Below are 17595 nucleotides of genomic sequence, written 5' to 3' on the forward strand. Positions count from 1 at the left end.
TGAAGGAATCAACAGCGATCAACTTGAACGGACGTCATCTGTATTCCGCCCTGACCAAACGCAACGAACAACACCGAACAAAATAAAGAAGAAAAAGTGGCTAACGTTGCTACCTCTGGATCGTAGGGTCCTGGGTTCGATTCCCGGCACGGTTGGGGACCGGGTGTTTGTGTTGTCATCATCGTTCATGGAAGTGGTTGAGCACCCCATGAACCAAACATCAGCATCAATTTGGGAACTGACTAATAATTATTCATCATATACTGAATGCATCAATTTTCAAACATAAAGTCTATCTACGAGTCAGTGATCATATTTTGCCCTTTGTAAGGTATAATTTGGAAGTATTGCATAGAGCTGTAAAAGCACAATTATTAATAATCCACTGGAGGAAAGTGGAGCACAGAATAGTGGACTGAGAGTAAATCGAAGAAAGACGAAAATGATGAGAAGTAGCAGAAATGAGTACGGCGAGAGACACAAAGTAAAAGTAGCAGAATAAACTTGACATTAGAATTGGAGATCATAAAGTAGACGAAGTTAAGGAATTCTGCTGTCTATGCAGTAAAATAACCTATGATGGTTGGAACAAGGACGACATAAAACGCAGACTAGCGTTGGGAAAAAGGGCAGTCCTGGCCAAGAGAATTCCTGTAGTATCAAACATTGGTCTATGTGGTTCATGGTGTGGGTTCCTGTAGTCATGTCCTAGTTCATGAACCACGGGTAACATATGAGTGGCCAAGTAAGTGGTCCCGACAGTCGGGATACCAGTTACTTTGGAATAAGGCTGGGCATCTCGGACATATTCTGAGTCGTGGTCACCTTTGTGCTCATACGGCAAAGACTACCAAATCCACCGGTTAGTCCCTCAACCGTTAGGGGTAAAGCCCAATGGGACTCGGGGCAAGTAAGGCTAGCAACCTGCTTCACTGGTGCTTTAAATATGATGCTGGCAACAATCAGAGCAAAATTCCTCGGACCTTTGGAGGTGACGGAGTCCCACCTCTAACTGACAAACCAGGGACTCCTAAGATACGACTTGGCAAACAAATGGTAATGAAATGGGGAGCTATTAATATCAATGGGGGCTATTCTGGGAAGAAGGTAGAGCTGGCAGAGGCTGCAAGTAAGATGGGGCTGGACGTTTTAGCTGTTAGTGACATTCGGGTAAGGGGTGAGAAAGAAGAGGAAGTGGGAGAATACAAGGTCTACCTGTCTGGAGTTAAAGCAGGAATAGCACAATGGGGTGTAGGGATTTACATCAGGAAAGAAATGGAACCCAGCGTAGTTGCGATAAGGTATGTAAACGAACGACTGATGTTGATAGATTTGACAGTGTCTAGCAAGAAAATTAGGATTGTGTCAGTATATTCGCATTGTGAAGGGACAGATCAAGATAAGATGAATAGTTTTTATGGGGCACTCAGTGATGTAGTTGTTAGAGTAAAGGACAAGGACAGTGTTCTGCTCATGGGTGATTTTAATGCCAGGATTGGAAATCGAACAGAAGGGTATGAAAAGGTTATGGGTAAATTTGCAGAGGATATGGAGGCCAACAGGAACTGGAAACAACTCTTGGATTTCTGTGCCAGTATGGGCTAAGTAATCACAAACTCCTTTTTTAAACATAAAAACGTTCACCGGTATACTTGGGAAGGCAGTGGAACCACATCTGTCATTGACTACATAATAACAGATCAGGAATTCAGGAAGGCTGTGAGGGACAGACGTGTATTCAGGGTGATGACACTGATCATTATTTAATCTGCAGTGAAATTAGGATTGTGAGGCCGAAAGTGCAGGAGGTCAGGTCCATATGTAGGAAGATAAGAGTGGAGAAACTTCAGGATAAGGAGATCAGGCACAAGTACATAACAGAGATCTCAGAAAGGTACCAGTTAGTTGAATGTAGTCAGTTACAGTCATTGGAAAAGGGATGGACAAGGTACAGGGACACAGCACTAGAAGTGGCTAAAGAATGTCTTGGAACAGTAGTGTGTAAAAGTAGGATGAAGCAAACAGATTGGTGGAATGACACAGTCAAGGCAGCCTGTAAAAGGAAAAAGAAGGCGTATCAAAAATGACTGCATACTAGAACTCAGGTAGACAAAGAAAGTAATGTTGAAGAAAGAAACAAAGCCAAACAGATTTTTGCAGCATCCAAGAAGAAATCTTGGGAAGACTTTGGAAACAGGTTGGAGACTATGGGTCAAGCTGCTGGAAAAACATTCCGGAGTGTAATTAGCAGTCTTCGAAAGGGAGGTAAGAAGGATATGACAACTATTTTGGACAGATCAGGAAAACTGATGGTGAATCCTGTGGATGCCTTGGGCAGATGGAGGAGATATTTTGAAGAGTTGCTCAATGTAGGTGAAAATACTATCAGTAATGTTTCTGATTTCGAGAAGGAATAGGATAGGAATGATGATGGAAATAGGATTTCATTTGAGGAAGTGGAGAAAATGGTCAATAGATTGCAGTGCAATAAAGCAGCTGGGGTGGATGAAATTAAGTCGGAACTCATTAAATACAGTGGAATATCAGAACTTAAATGGCTACAGAGGATAATTGAAATGGCCTGGGAGTCGGGACAGGTTCCATCAGACTGAACAAAAGCAGTAATCACACCAATCTTTAAACATGGAAACAGAAAAGATTGTAACAACTACAGAGGTATCTCTTTAATCAGCGTTGAGGGTAAAATCTTCTCAAGTATTGTTGAAAGGAAAGTGCGAGTATTAGTTGAGGACCAATTGGATGAAAATCAGTGTGGGTTTAGGCCTCTTAGAGGTTGTCAGGACCAGATCTTTAGCTTACGGCAAATAATGGAGAAGTGTTATGAGTGGAACAGGGAATTGTATCTATGCTTTATAGATCTAAAAAAAGCATATGACCGGGTTCCTAGGAGGAAGTTATTATCTGTTCTACGAGATTATGGAATAGGAGGCAAACTTCAAGCAATTAAAGGTCTTTACATGGGTAGTCAGGCAGCAGTTAGAGTTGACGGTAAATTGAGTTCATGGTTCAGAGTAGTTTCGGGGGTAATACAAGGCTGCAACCTGTCTCCACTGTTGTTCATATTATTTATGGATCATATGTTGAAAACAATAGACTGTCTGGGTGAGATTAAGATATGTGAACACAAAATAAGCAATCTCGCATATGAGGATGACTTAGTTGTGATGGCAGATTCGATTGAAAGTTTGCAAAGTAATATTTCAGAGCTAGATCAGAAATGTAAGAGCCATGGTATGAAGATTAGCATCTCCAAAGCGAAAGCAATGTCAGTGGGAAAGAAATATATACGGATTGAGTGCCAAATAGGAGGAACAAAGTTAGAACAGGTGGACGATTTCAAGTACTTAGGATGCATATTCTCACAGGATGGCAACATAGTGAAAGAACTGGAAGCTAGGTATAGCAAAGCTAATGCAGTGAGCGCTCAGCTACCATCTACTCTCTTCTGCAAGAAGGAAGTCAGTACCAAGACTAAGTTAACCGTGCAACGTTCAATCTTTCGACCAACTTTGTTGTATGGGAGCGAAAGCTGGGTGGATTCAGGTTACCTTATCAACAAGGTTGAGGTTACGGATATGAAAGTAGCTAGGATGATTGCAGGTACTAGTAGAGGGGAACAATGGCAGGAGGGTGTCCACAACGAGGAAATCAGAGAAAAACTGGGAATGAACTCTATAAATGTAGCAGTCAGAGCGAACAGGCTTAGATGGTGGGGTCATGTTACACGCATGGGAGAAGCAAGGTTACCCAAGAGACTCATGGGTTCAGCAGTAGAGGGTAGGAGGAGTCGGGGCAGACCAAGGAGAAGGTTCTTGGATTCGGTTAAGAATGATTTTGAAGTAATAGGTTTAACACCAGAAGAGGCACCAATGTTAGCACTGAATAGGGGATCGTGGAGGAATTTTATAAGGGGGCTATGCTCCAGACTTAACGCTGAAAGGCATAATCAGTCTCAAATGATGATGATGATGACTACGTATAACGTGAGCGATATAACTTGAATGACTGTGTCGATATACTCAGGATTTTTCTACATTTTGCAGTTTCACATAGGATGCTCTGGTCACTCGGGGATGACGGAGCCAATGAGAAATACGGGATCCGCAACGAACATGTGACATCACACTAGTTGCCTTGCGAGACATGCATTGCGAATGCTCGGCTCCACGCAGGGACCTTGTGAAACCATTCTACAGGTGAAAAGCTACCGGCCAAAGATATTAACTGTTCGTGTGTTATCGCGAGTTTGAAAATTTTTAGATGTGCAGCTAAGAATTATTAAATTTGTCTGAAATAGTCACATGCTTCTCACTGGAGACACCTACTGGCCCTCGGAAGGCCGTGAGCACAAGGAACCAGGGAACTAACATTGGTGTGCCTGCAGACGGGATATCCAGCTTCACGAGACACAGTGCTGTCGGCACACAGGACGATCTGGATAACGTGATTTTGCGCTCTCAGCGCTCTCCATCGGCAGTCGTCAGCTTTATTTGGCTCGCAAACAATACAGCCTGTTCACGAAAATAGACGCACTTAAAATTCGCACTTTAGCCGACTGAAACGTAAGTTTCCTTCCTTGTCCATATGCCAGTCATATTGTTCTGTCTGTGGCATATATAAATAAAAGCTTGAGCGTCTGTGAACATGCAGTAAGACAAAAATAAAGGATAGCTGTGTGGTAAGTGAGGGTAAAAGTTCACCAAATGGAACAAATTCACTACTGATAGAGAAAGTACTTATATTTACATAACATAAAGCATTATATATATTATATCTGTTAATTAGGTAAGAAACTTCCACAACCCTTCAGAAAACGCGCATGTGAAAAAAAATTAGATGTAGCGGGACTCGAACACTTCGCGGACCACACGTCTATCCTGTACCTTGGTTCTCACCCACTTTTTTTTTTTTTTTTTTTTTTTTTTTTTTTTTTTTTTCTCCCTGGCAGATTAAAATTGTGTGCCCGACCGAGACTCGAACTCGGGACCTTTGCCTTTCGCGGGCAAGTGTTCTACCATCTTTTTTTTTTTTTTTTTTTTTTTTTTTTTTTTTTTTTTTTTTGTACAAAATTTATTTTTCAATACAAATGAGATTCAATTACAAAATAGTACACAAGAAAACAACTTATTGGGAAAAGTCTTACAAAGCTTCACCTTCGTGGTGCAGAACATAACAATTAAGCTCAAATTTTACACTTCAAATGGAGAATAAAAATATTACAAAAAAAGAAAAGAAAAAAATCAGTCTGTGCATAAAATAACCTCCCATCTTTTTGGTTACTTTCATGGAAATGCGATGACAAAGCCACAAAACTGAAGTTGTACTAAGGCACTTATGCAATAACATGTACAGAAATATGTCAATGAATACTTAAAGAAAATGGTGTTTCTACACACACTAATTATTAAGCTCAACAAAAATATAATCACAGCCTACAATGCTTATTTCACAAACTACTAACTACATTTTTTTTTTGAGAATGCATAAAAAAAAAAAAAAACAAGGCAGCCATGCGCAAAAAGTTGCCAATAAAGTGAACTAAAAAGGGCCATCTTGCTCGCCGCGGTCACATTGCTAGGCGGGCGGCCAGGAACGGGCGGTCGTCATTGCATTGGACATCACCAGCCACCAATCGTTGGAGCGCCCGGGGCCGCTGCACACAGTCAGAGACTGTTTCTGTTACCATAGGGGAATCGTAGAAAGATCACATCTACAAGTTAATGTCTTCTCACACCCGGCACACCCCAGCTGGGTGGTGGGTCCATGAATGACGAACCCAAATAGTTCGCAAAAAGGTTCCGGTAATCCTGTCTGTTCGTTAAGACCAGAAACTCGTCGATCATATAGTACCATAAATCGAGGACGTCTTTGTCTCCATCGCGGTATATGTAGTGTATCGCCATTCCTCGTACCCAATTAACCGCATTCATCCGGGTCATAGGGAAATAGACAGCGTCGGGATGAAAGAGTTCTTGGGGTAAAATCGAAACGTAGGGGCGGCGGAGCAGGAAAGCCAGGATCTGGCGGATCAGTTTCCAGCACTCACGCGCGGGGCCACAGTTCAGTCTATGTTCGTCCGTGTCTAACGTCGTGCAACGGGGGCACACAGGGTCGTCAATTAGGTGAATGGCATGCAGCCGTTGTCGGGTTGGAAGTTTCTCGTTAACGACCATATACCACGTCGATCGCACGAAAGTAGACAGGAACGGCGCGTGGATGGCTCGCCATACTCGTGGCCAGTCGACCGTAGGGTGGCGCCGTACAATGTCGTTATCCGGAGTCCAGTGCTGGAGAGCACTATAATAAGTCTTCGCTGTCGGATTCCGTGTCTCCGATATAACCCGCAACACATAGCTATGCTCTACGAAAAACGTTCTAATGTGTGACAGCGAGGGCGATAAATGTCCAACTGGTACCGGTGGGTACAGCGTACGTGGGGCCACTTCTTCAATCAGTAGGCCGGGGAGACTGGCTGTTGGTGAAAGCCAGAGTCGCCTCATGGAACGGAGATACAGTGCCAGCGCTCTGTGCTTGACGTGAGTGAGTCCAACACCGCCTTTGTCGAAGGGTAAAGTAAGCGTAACAAAACGGATCTTGAAAACAGCACCATCGTTCACCACGTGTCCAAACACTGCCTGTATCCTGGAAGCCATCGTGTCCGTTATCGGCAGTACATGGGCGTAATGGTTAAGGTGAGAAGCCATGTACACATTAACGTATTGGGCGCGTTGCAAAATGTTCAATGATCTGAATTTATTGAGACGAGCCTCTAAACGGAGTCGTCGTAAGACCATACGATACGTAAAGGCCGCCGTGCGTTGTATTTGTCGATGGAGTGATATCCCTAAACACTTGAGCATCGGGACCTTTGTCAGAGGTACGGCCAGACCTGCAGGCATTCCTCGTCCTACCTCCATGTAGCGTGATTTCCGAAGGTTGAGCACACTGCCTGCCACTGCCCCATACTGGTGGAGCCAGGAAAACGCCGTGTGTATTTCGTCACCAGACCGTGCTAAGAACATCACATCGTCGGCGTATGCACCACATCGAAAGGTTACGGAACGGAGGGTAAGTCCTTCTAAGCGTCGCCGTAGTCCGTGAAGAGCTGGTTCGAGGGCAACGGTGAAGAGCATGGCAGAAAGAGGACAACCCTGCCGGACGGACCTGTTGACACGGACGGGGGCGGACCGACAGCCGTTGATCATAATCCTCGTGACAGCCCCATGGATCAATCGAAGCACAACAGATGTCGTCAGACGCGGGACACCGATGTGTTCCATAACAGTACGCAGGAAACCATGGTTAACGCGGTCGAAAGCATGGTCGAAGTCCAGCGCAACAAGAGCGCCTTGGAGGCGGCAAGTTTGCATGAGCGCCACCACGTCTCTATAGGTGCTTAAAGTCGTAAACACATTAGTGTCTCCCCCGAGGCAGGTTTGATCAGTGTGAATGGCCGCCATTACCGTAGGTTTGAGCCTCTCACGGAGCATGCGTGTCAACAGCTTATAGTCAGTGTTTAGCATTGTCAACGGGCGAAAATCAAGAGGGCGACGGCCTCCGCCGGGTTTGGGCACAGGGATCAAGAGACCCTCAGTAAAGTCAGATGGTACCTGAAAATCGGCGTCCAGGAGTTCACTGTACATCCTGACCCACATTGGGCCCATGAGATCAAAGAACCGCTTGTAAAATTCAAGAGGGAGGCCGTCAGGGCCAGGCGTTTTGTTGGGAGAGCCACGCAACAGAGCCTCTTGCAGTTCTTCCAAAGTCACCGCCGACAAGAGCGTAGCATCATCTTGTAGGTTCCGAGAGACTGGTAGGTCAGATAGGACTTCCCTGACCCCTACATTCATGTGGGACTCCCTCTCGTAAAGAAGTTTATATGACTGTGTGAACGCTCGGACGATATCCATTTGTGCGTCAACGCGTCGCCCGTCCTCCGTCTCAACCTCGGTAATGAGCTGCCTCTTGCGTCTTCGGCGTTCTTGAATGATATGGTGGAGGGAAGGTCGTTCACCACGAACATCATCAGTCGTCCTCGCTCGCACCCGCACACCCGCAAGACGTACGGCGTTGATACGAAGCAATTGTGCCTTGACGCGTTGTACTGCTGATTGTCGCTCTGGCGACGGCGGTTGTACAGCCAGTTCGCGGAGCGCAGTATAGTAAAAATCAGTAGTCGTAGTATACCAGCGCGCTCGGTCGCGTCCATAGCTGACTAATGTTCGGCACAGTGCGGGTTTTGCACACCGTAACCACCATTGAAGTACAGAACGGTAGGCGGGTAAACGCCGGTGGCAATTGCTCCATGTGGACTCGACTGCGCGTCTGCAATTTATCTCATCAAGAAGGGCCACATTGAGGCGCCACGGACCCCTACTTCGGCGGACGCGCTGGCGGGGAAGGGTGAGAGTACACACATATGCGAGGTGATCCGTGAACGCTGCCGGCCACATCTCAGCGTCGACAACGGCCGATCGTAGGCCGCGGGTGACGTAGACTCGATCCAAACGGCTCGCGGAGTGACTAGTAAAGTAGGTGTGTGCTCGACGGTCGCCGTGTTGGATGATCCAGGTGTCCAACAAGGCCAAGTCCTGTACAAGTGCCCGGAGTGCCGGGCAGGTGGTATAGTGTGGCTCCTGGTCGGATGGGCGGAGCACACAATTAAAATCGCCGCCTACTACCAAGTGGTCGGTATTGCCCTGGAAGAGCGGGGCTATATCTTCGGCAAAAAAGGTGCGCCGTTCTCTCCTTTTGCCGGTGCCTGAAGGAGCATATAAGTTCACCAGACGTACTGTACCAATCGTGAGTGCGACCCCCCGGGCCGACGGTAAATAGGAGACATCAGTGGCCATTATCCCTTCCCGCAGTAGAATCGCCGTACCTCCGCCGCCCACATCTGCAGGCATAGTGTAGGCGTCATATCCGTAGGCATCGAGACAGAGTCCTGATCGGACTTCTTGAAGGAAAACAACGTCCAGATCCGCAGCGCGTAACGTATCCTTCAGCATACGGGTCTTGACATCAGATGTAATGCCATTGACGTTGATCGTGGCGAGGCGGTATGCCTGGTCCATCAAGTCTCGGGAGGTGACCATGGTATGACAGGAGGGCAGTAGTCGTGACGTGGAACGCCGGTCTTGCGAAGTGCTAGGCAGCGACGAGAGGTGCTCATGCCGTCCTAGGCGTCTGTCGCCGGCCGCGTAGACGCTGCCATCGGCATCGGTGTATCGTTCTGAAACGCATCCTGCAACTCCATCTCCTGCGCCCAGTCGCCCAGGGACGTTGACACCACTGGATCTCGAGAGGCAGACGGAGGCAAGGGTGCATCCCCGGTGTCGGAGCTGCGGTGATCTCCCGCATCCCCATGTGGTCCAGACCCAGCGGTAGTGGGAGAAGACGTCGAACCGTGTGAGACGGTAGGGTCGCCTGTGTCGGCGCGGTGGAGCGGTTGAGGCACCTCGTCATCCAGCGGTGTCGCCTCGGGCTGTTCTACGTCGTCGGTTGTCTTGCGCCGCTTCTTATGACGCTTGGGTGATTTCTGCTTACGCTGCCGCGCCTCTGTTTCCGACGTAGGGCAAGGGGAGGACGCTGCATCCTGTGCTTCAACTTCCATCGCACCGTCGGCGAGCCGTTGTGACGGTGCGCCGGGGTCCGACGAAAGGACATCAGTAGCATCAGCACTGAAAGACGCTTGGGGCTCCGTGGAAGCTACTGCAGGGTCCTCCAAAGCTCGCACCGATACAGTGGGGTCGTCATATACAGCTGGCGTCTCCCGTCTCGCCGCCGCAACATACGTAATCGGCAGAGAGGTCGGTGTCGACGGACGAATCTGGTCGGTCGAGGGTGTCTGCACGAGACGGCGTTGCAGGCATTCGGTACGCATGTGTCCTGTCTGGCCACAACCGGAGCAGGTTCTCGGCTGACCGTCGTAAATAATTATTGCCCTGCAACCAGCGATCGTGAGATACGAAGGAATATGGCGATGCAAGTCAATACGGACTTGTCGCACCCCGTTAAGGACAGGGTAGGTGTCGAAGGTCTTCCATTTTTCGGCCGTGTGGCCGAGAACTGTTCCATAGGGTCGAAGAGCAAGGGTGACCAAATCCGCTGGAACTTCAAAAGGGAGCTCAAACACGCGCACATTTTGGATTCCCAATCCAGCACGTTCAAGCGTCACCACACCCACGTTTCCGTCTGAGTGGCAGAACCGATAACCTGCCGTCGAGCGTCTGAGAAGTTTGTCACATGCTTCGTCGTCAGTGAACTTAAGATATACGACGCTGGAGACAATAGATAAGTGGATACCGATCAGCTCGTTAGGATCAACATGTGCCACATCGCGTAAAAAACGCTCTACTTCGTGGGCCTTGGGTCTAGAGTACGTAGTGTCGAACTGCAGCTTGATCGTGGCTTTCCGATACGAAAGAGCCATCGTGTGTCAGGAACGTGACGGCAATACGTAACACTAGCGCGCCGGCGCGGTAAACAACAACACACCCGGAAACGCGACACGGAGCGGCCGGGACGTACCGCACCGCTCCACAGCCAAAGGCCGACTGCACTAAAGCATTATATATATTATATCTGTTAATTAGGTAAGAAACTTCCACAACCCTTCAGAAAACGCGCATGTGAAAAAAAATTAGATGTAGCGGGACTCGAACACTTCGCGGACCACACGTCTATCCTGTACCTTGGTTCTCACCCACTAAGCTAGGCTGCATCTTCATGATGAGCGACTTTGTATTTAATATTATAGCATTATAGGCTTTGATTGCCGAAATGTTACCAGTTCACATTTGATTGCAACACATCCCAACAACAGCAAGAGGTTTTTCATGAATCTTCTATATGCCGTTGCCTTAAAACGGCTTACTCTCATAACACGCCAGTTATAATGCGATATTAGCTAAATACGAAAATTCCTTGATCGACAATATGAGATTTCCCGCCATTCTACTATAAGTACAACAAATCGTACAAAAAACGATTCGTTCTCAAGTCATTCAATGTGCTGGTGCTTAGGTAACAGCATATATTCATGGCATATACGGTTTACCATAACCCACCGAATACGGACTTCCACTGAGGACGACAAATACATTATGGCGTTTTGCCTTCTGCGAGCCTCAAGCTTATTGCTTGTGGTGCAGGGAGCATTCTTGCTTCCTACTGGTTCTAGTTTACGTGACATGACCAGTAGCCGAAATACTGCTGAACTTATCTTGTGGCTCAAGTGACGAAATCGCTGCTCAACGTGAAATAGCAGCGGGCCAACGAGATATACGGTCTCCAGCAACGACTTTGTGACGTCACTCTAGTCGACTTGTACGTCACAAGAGTTCTGACGCTCGCCGTAAGGCCCTCGGCGTGGAAAGAGGGTTTCTTCTTGCAGGCACTTCCACAAGAAAACGGCAGAGTGCGGCGCCAGCTGTACTGTCCTCTGAATACACTATCGACCATCAAAACTTTTTTTGAGATATTTACTGCTTCGTCCAGTCTTCACACTATAACAATATCTTGTTTCATTTAGCTTGTCATGCTAAAAGATTTTCTATAAGTAGATTGTACAGCACTTATGCTAATTTTATCCTAATTTTAAGGATGCAAATTGTTGCTTCATATTATATTATACCTTACGTCTTCCTGTGAACCATGCACCTTAGCGACGTGAAAACCATTTGAATTAATGACCATGTATAACCTGTTTTAACCATTGACTTTCTAAAAATTTTCCCCATAGTAACCTTATCTGTATTATTTATCTTTACGAAAATCTTCATATTTTGTCATACACACTTATCTGAGAATTATATCATTTTTTGTAGGAATCCTTTGTAAATCGATCCTTTTTTTGCAGTGATGAGGAATTAAGATAATACTGTTTTAGAAGTTTTGTTGTTGTGGTACACCCGGAAAATTACAGGCTACTGCACCACCATTAGACATTTCTCACACTCATACCGTGTATCACTTCTCTTCTTCCTTGCTCTCCATACTACACAGTTTCTGAAGGATGTTTCTTGATGAGACTGGAAGTTATAAGCCTATGAAAACAAACTGATAGCGTGTAACTCGCAAAATATAAAAAGAAATCGAGTGTGTTATATAACGATAAACAGACAGATTTCTACACCTACATCTACATCCATACTCCGCAAGCCTGTGGCGGAGGATACTTTGAGTACCTCTATCGGTTCTCTCTTCTATTCCAGTCTCGTATTGTTCGTGGGAAAAAAGATTGTCGGTACGCCTCTGTGTGGGCTCTAATATCTCTGATTTATATACGTACGAGGGAGCAATATACTGCTTGACTCCTCGGTGACGGTATGTTCTCGAAACTTCAACAAAAGCCCGTACAGAGTTACTGAGCGTCTCTCTTACAGAGTCTTCCACTGGAGTTTATCTATCATGTCCGTAACGCTTTCGCGATTACTAAATGATTCTTTAACGAAGCGCGCTGCTCTCCGTTGGATATTCTCTATCTCTTCTGTCAACCCTATCTTGTAAGGATCCCACAACGGTGAGCAGTATTCAAGCAGTGGGCGAACAAGTGTACTGTAACCTACTTCCTTTGTTTTCAGATTGCATTTCCTTAGGATCCTTCCAATGAATCTCACTCTGGCATCTGCTTTACCGACGATTAATTTTATATGGTCATTCCATTTTAAATCACTCCTAATGCCTACTCCCTGATAATTTTTGGAATTAACTGCTTCCAGCTGCTGACCTGCTATATTGTAGCTAAATGATAAAGGATCTTTCTTTCTATGTATTCGCAGCACATTACACTTGTCTACATTGAGATTCAATTGTCGTTCCCTACGCCATGCGTCACCACGTTGCAGATCCTCCTGCATTGCAGTACAGTTTTCCATTGTTACAACCTCTCGATATACTACAGCATCGTCCGCAAAAAGCCTCAGTGAACTTCCGATGAGCATGCCGCGACAGCGTGGACGTGAAGCGCATGTGCAGTTGACGGACTTTGAGCGAGGGTTTATAGTGGGCATGCGGGAGGCCGGGTGGACGTACCGCCGAATTGCTCAACACGTGGGGCGTGAGGTCTCCACAGTACATCGATGTTGTCGCCAGTGGTCGGCGGAAGGTGCACGTGCCCGTCGACCTGGGACCGGACCGTAGCGACGCACGGATGCACACTAAGACCGTAGGATCCTACGCAGTGCCGTAGGGGACCGCACCGCCACTTCCCAGCAAATTAGGGACACTGTTGCTTCTGGGGTATCGGCGAGGACCATTCGCAACCGTCTCCATGAAGCTGGGCTACAGTCCCGCACACCGTTAGGCCGTCTTCCGCTCACGCCCCAACATAGTGCAGCCCGCCTCTAGTGGTGTCGCGACAGGCGTGAATGGAGGGACGAATGGAGACGTGTCGTCTTCAGCGATGAGAGTCGCTTCTGCCTTGGTGCCAATGATGGTCGTATGCGTGTTTGGCGCCGTGCAGGTGAGCGCCACAATCAGGACTGCATACTACCGAGGCACACAGGGCCAACACCCGGCATCATGGTGTGGGGAGCGATCTCCTACACTGGCCGTACACCTCTGGTGATCGTCGAGGGGACACTGAATAGTGCATGGTACATCCAAACCGTCATCGAACCCATCGTTCTACCATTCCTAGACCGGCAAGGGAACTTGCTGTTCCAACAGGACAATGCACGTCCGCATGTATCCCGTGCCACCCAACGTGCTCTAGAAGGTGTAAGTCAACTACCCTGGCCAGCAAGATCTCCGGATCTGTCCCCCATTGAGCATGTTTGGGACTGGATGAAGCGTCGTCTCACGCGGTCTGCACGTCCAGCACGAACGCTGGTCCAACTGAGGCGCCAGGTGGAAATGGCATGGCAAGCCGTTCCACAGGACTACATCCAGCATTTCTACGATCGTCTCCATGGGAGAATAGCAGCCTGCATTGCTGCGAAAGGTGGATATACACTGTACTAGTGCCGACATTGTGCATGCTCTGTTGCCTGTGTCTATGTGCCTGTGGTTCTGTCAGTGTGATCATGTGATGTATCTGACCCCAGGAATGTGTCAATAAAGTTTCCCCTTCCTGGGACAATGAATTCACGGTGTTCTTATTTCAATTTCCAGGAGTGTATATGGAAACAAATATTCGCGCTTTTTTTCCTTGTTAGTATAGTGCCCATGTCGTGTAATATAATGGATGGTTTCAAGTAAAGTAACATGATACATGATGTCGTATGGTATTACATGAGACTTGCCATCACGTCATTCGACAAGGCAATTGTCAGGCCATGTTTTTTTCCTCCTTTTTCGTCACCAGACTTCTGACTTGTTTGATGCTAGCCTCCAAGAATTCCTCCCGTATGTCATTCTCTTCATCTCAGAGTAGCAGCTGCAAACTATGTCCCCAATTAAGTGCTGAATTTACTACAATCCCTGTCTTCCTCTACACTTTTTACCTTCTACAGCTCCTTCTAGTACCATGGAAATTATTCCCTATGTCAATAGATGTCATATCATCCAGTCCCTTATTCGTATCAATGTTTTCCGCATATTCCCTTTCCGATTCTGCGCAAAACCTCCTCTACCTTTACCTTACCAGTCCACCTAATTTTTAGCACTCGTCTAAAGCATATATTCTTCGATTCTCTTGAGTTCCGGTTTTCCCACAGTTTTTGTTTCACTACCATACAATACTGTGCTCCAAAACTACGTTCTCAGAAATTTCTTCCGGAAATTAAGGCCTGTGTTTGATATTAGCAGACTTCAGTCGGCCAGGAATGCAATTTTTGCCAATGCTAGCCTGCTTTTGATGTCCTCTCTGCTCTATCGGTCACTGATTATTTTGCCGCCTAGGTAGCAGAATTCCTTAACTTAATCTACTTCGTGACTAGTCCTAATGTTAACTTTCTCGCTGTTATCATTCCTGCTAATTCTCATTACTTTAGTGTTTCTTCGATTTACTCTCAATCCATATTCCGTTCTCATTAGACTGTTCCATTCAGCAGATCATGTAAATCTTTCTCACTTTCATTCAGTATAGTAATGTCACCAATGAATCGTATCATTGATATCCTTTCACCTTGAGTGTTAACTCCACTCTCGAATCTTCCTTTTAATATTCATCATTGCTTCTTCGTAGTACAAAATGATCAGTAAGGACGAAAGTTGACATTCCTGCCTTATATCCATTTTAATCCGAGCACTGTGTTCTTCTAATGTTAACACTTCTGCTTTTAATTTGACCGAAGGTTGTTTTGACCTTTCTACATGCTAAGACACTCCTTCCGACATTCATTTCTTCACATTTTTCATGCAGCCATTTCGTCTTAGCTTCCCTGAACTTCCTATTTATTTTATTCTCCAGCGACTTGTATTTCGTGTTCCTGAACTTCCCTCAATATTTTTATTCTTCCTTCTTTCATCGATCAACTGAAGTATTTCATCTGTTACGCATGGTTTCTTCGCGGTTATCAACTTTGTACCTGTGCATTTCTTTCCAACTTCTGTAACTGCCCTTTTAAGAGATGTCCATTCCTCTTCAACTGCACTGCCTACTGAGGTATTCCTTATTGCTGTATCTATAGCCTTAGAGAACTTCAGGCTTGTCTCGTCATTCCTTAATACTTCCATATCCCACTTCTTTGCATATTCATTCTTCTTCACTAATCTTAAACTTCAGCCTACTCTTCATCACCACTACATCGTGATCTGAGCCTATATCTGCTCCTGGGTTCACCTTAAAATATTGTATCTGATTTCGGAACCTCTGTCTGACCATGAAGTAATCTAACTGGAATTTTCCCCTATCTCCCGGCCTTTTCGTAGTATACCTCTCCCTCTTGTGATTCCTGAAGAGTATGGGCTATTACTATCTGAAATTTGTTGCAGAACTCAATTAATCTTTCTCCTCTATCATTTCTAGTACCAAGTCCGTATTCTTCCGTAACCCTTAGTTTCCAGTCCACCACGACTATTAGATTTTCGTCTCTCTTTACGTACTTTACCCGTTCAATATGGTCATGTGCTTTATCTGTCTTCCGTCTTCAGGCTGCAACGTCGTGATGTTTATCTGAACTGGTTTGCTGTCGATTCTAATGAGAACAATCCTATCACTGAACTGTTCACAGTAAAACACTCTCTGCCATACCTACCTATTCACACCGAATCCTAGTCCCGTTATATCATTATCTGCTTCTGTTGAAATTACCCTATACTAATCTGACCACAAACCTTTGTCTTCTTTCCATTTCACTTCTGACCACCACTATATCTCGATTGACGCTTTGTATTTCACTTTTAAAATTTTCTAGCTTCCCTAACACCTTCAGATTTCTGACATTCCACCCCCCGAGTTGTAGAACGTTATGCTTTTGTTCTTTTTCAGCCTTTTTCTTGTGGTCATCTCCCCCTTGGCTGTCTCCTCCTGGAGATCCCAATGGGGGACTTTCTAGAAGCATATAAATCTGTTCTTACACACTTAACTATACATGTAACAGGTTGTGAGTAACAAAAGAGCTCACTGCACTGGGAAAATAGGGTTAACGCGTAAAGAATTGCGAATATGCCAAGATGTTTCGATTTAAACGTGTCTGAAGCTGCCAGATAAGTCAAAAAGTTAGTTTTTTTCTTTTAAATCCCTACGTATGCCCAATGTACTATGATAGCAGCATTTTGCACTATGGTTCGTAACTTCGACATTAAACGACCGTAGCTTTGCAACAGATGGTCATTTTTGTTGACTCGGACGACGACTGATCCGTTGTAGGTTTCTTTCATTCTAACCATGTTGTTTATCGTGGGAACAGATAAAGCTTTTACAAAGTAACAGGACAACTGTTAATTAACTTCTTATAAAATCTGAACTGATTCATATAAGTTTGAAACGTAGAACTGGCACACGTAAAAAAGAATAACAAAAACGTGTTTTGTACGTAAAATACGCATGAACCTATATTTTTTACATTGATTTTTCAGTTTATTCGTAAGAATGCATTTTTTATTTCTTTGGTTCACTTTATACAATTTCCGTCTATTCAGTTCACGTAAGAACGAATTTAGCCGACAATGCATAAAGAATATTGGATAAAAAATTTCATTTTGACTTTATCTATATATCTACCTTCGAGCAGAGTTTGAACAGAATCGGACGGATTTAAAGTATAGAAGGGCACACTTCAAATACCTCCAAGAAAAACGAGTTTTTGAACGTAAATTCCAAACGAAGCCATATTTTTAAAAATGGTTAAAATTTATCTTCGTTTAAAGTCCGATACGCCGGTGGACCAAAAACCTGGCAGAAATCCCAAACACTCGAGGAGCACTCAAGACTGCGTCGCATTAGTGTTCTATACGCGGTCTCCTTTATAGAAGAGCTACACTTCCCTAAAATTCTCCAATACATGGAAGTCGACAATTTCCTACTACTGACCTTCCATGCTCGTTCCATTTCATATCGCTTTGTACCGTTACGCCGAGATATTTAACCAACATGAGTGTGTCAAACAGCACATCACTAATATTGTATTCGAGCCCTATAGGATTCCTCTTCTACTCATCTTCATAAAGTTATGTTTACCCACATTT

The sequence above is a fragment of the Schistocerca gregaria genome, chromosome 2, assembly GCF_023897955.1.
Source record: "Schistocerca gregaria isolate iqSchGreg1 chromosome 2, iqSchGreg1.2, whole genome shotgun sequence".
Classification (NCBI taxonomy): Eukaryota; Metazoa; Arthropoda; class Insecta; order Orthoptera; family Acrididae; genus Schistocerca; species Schistocerca gregaria.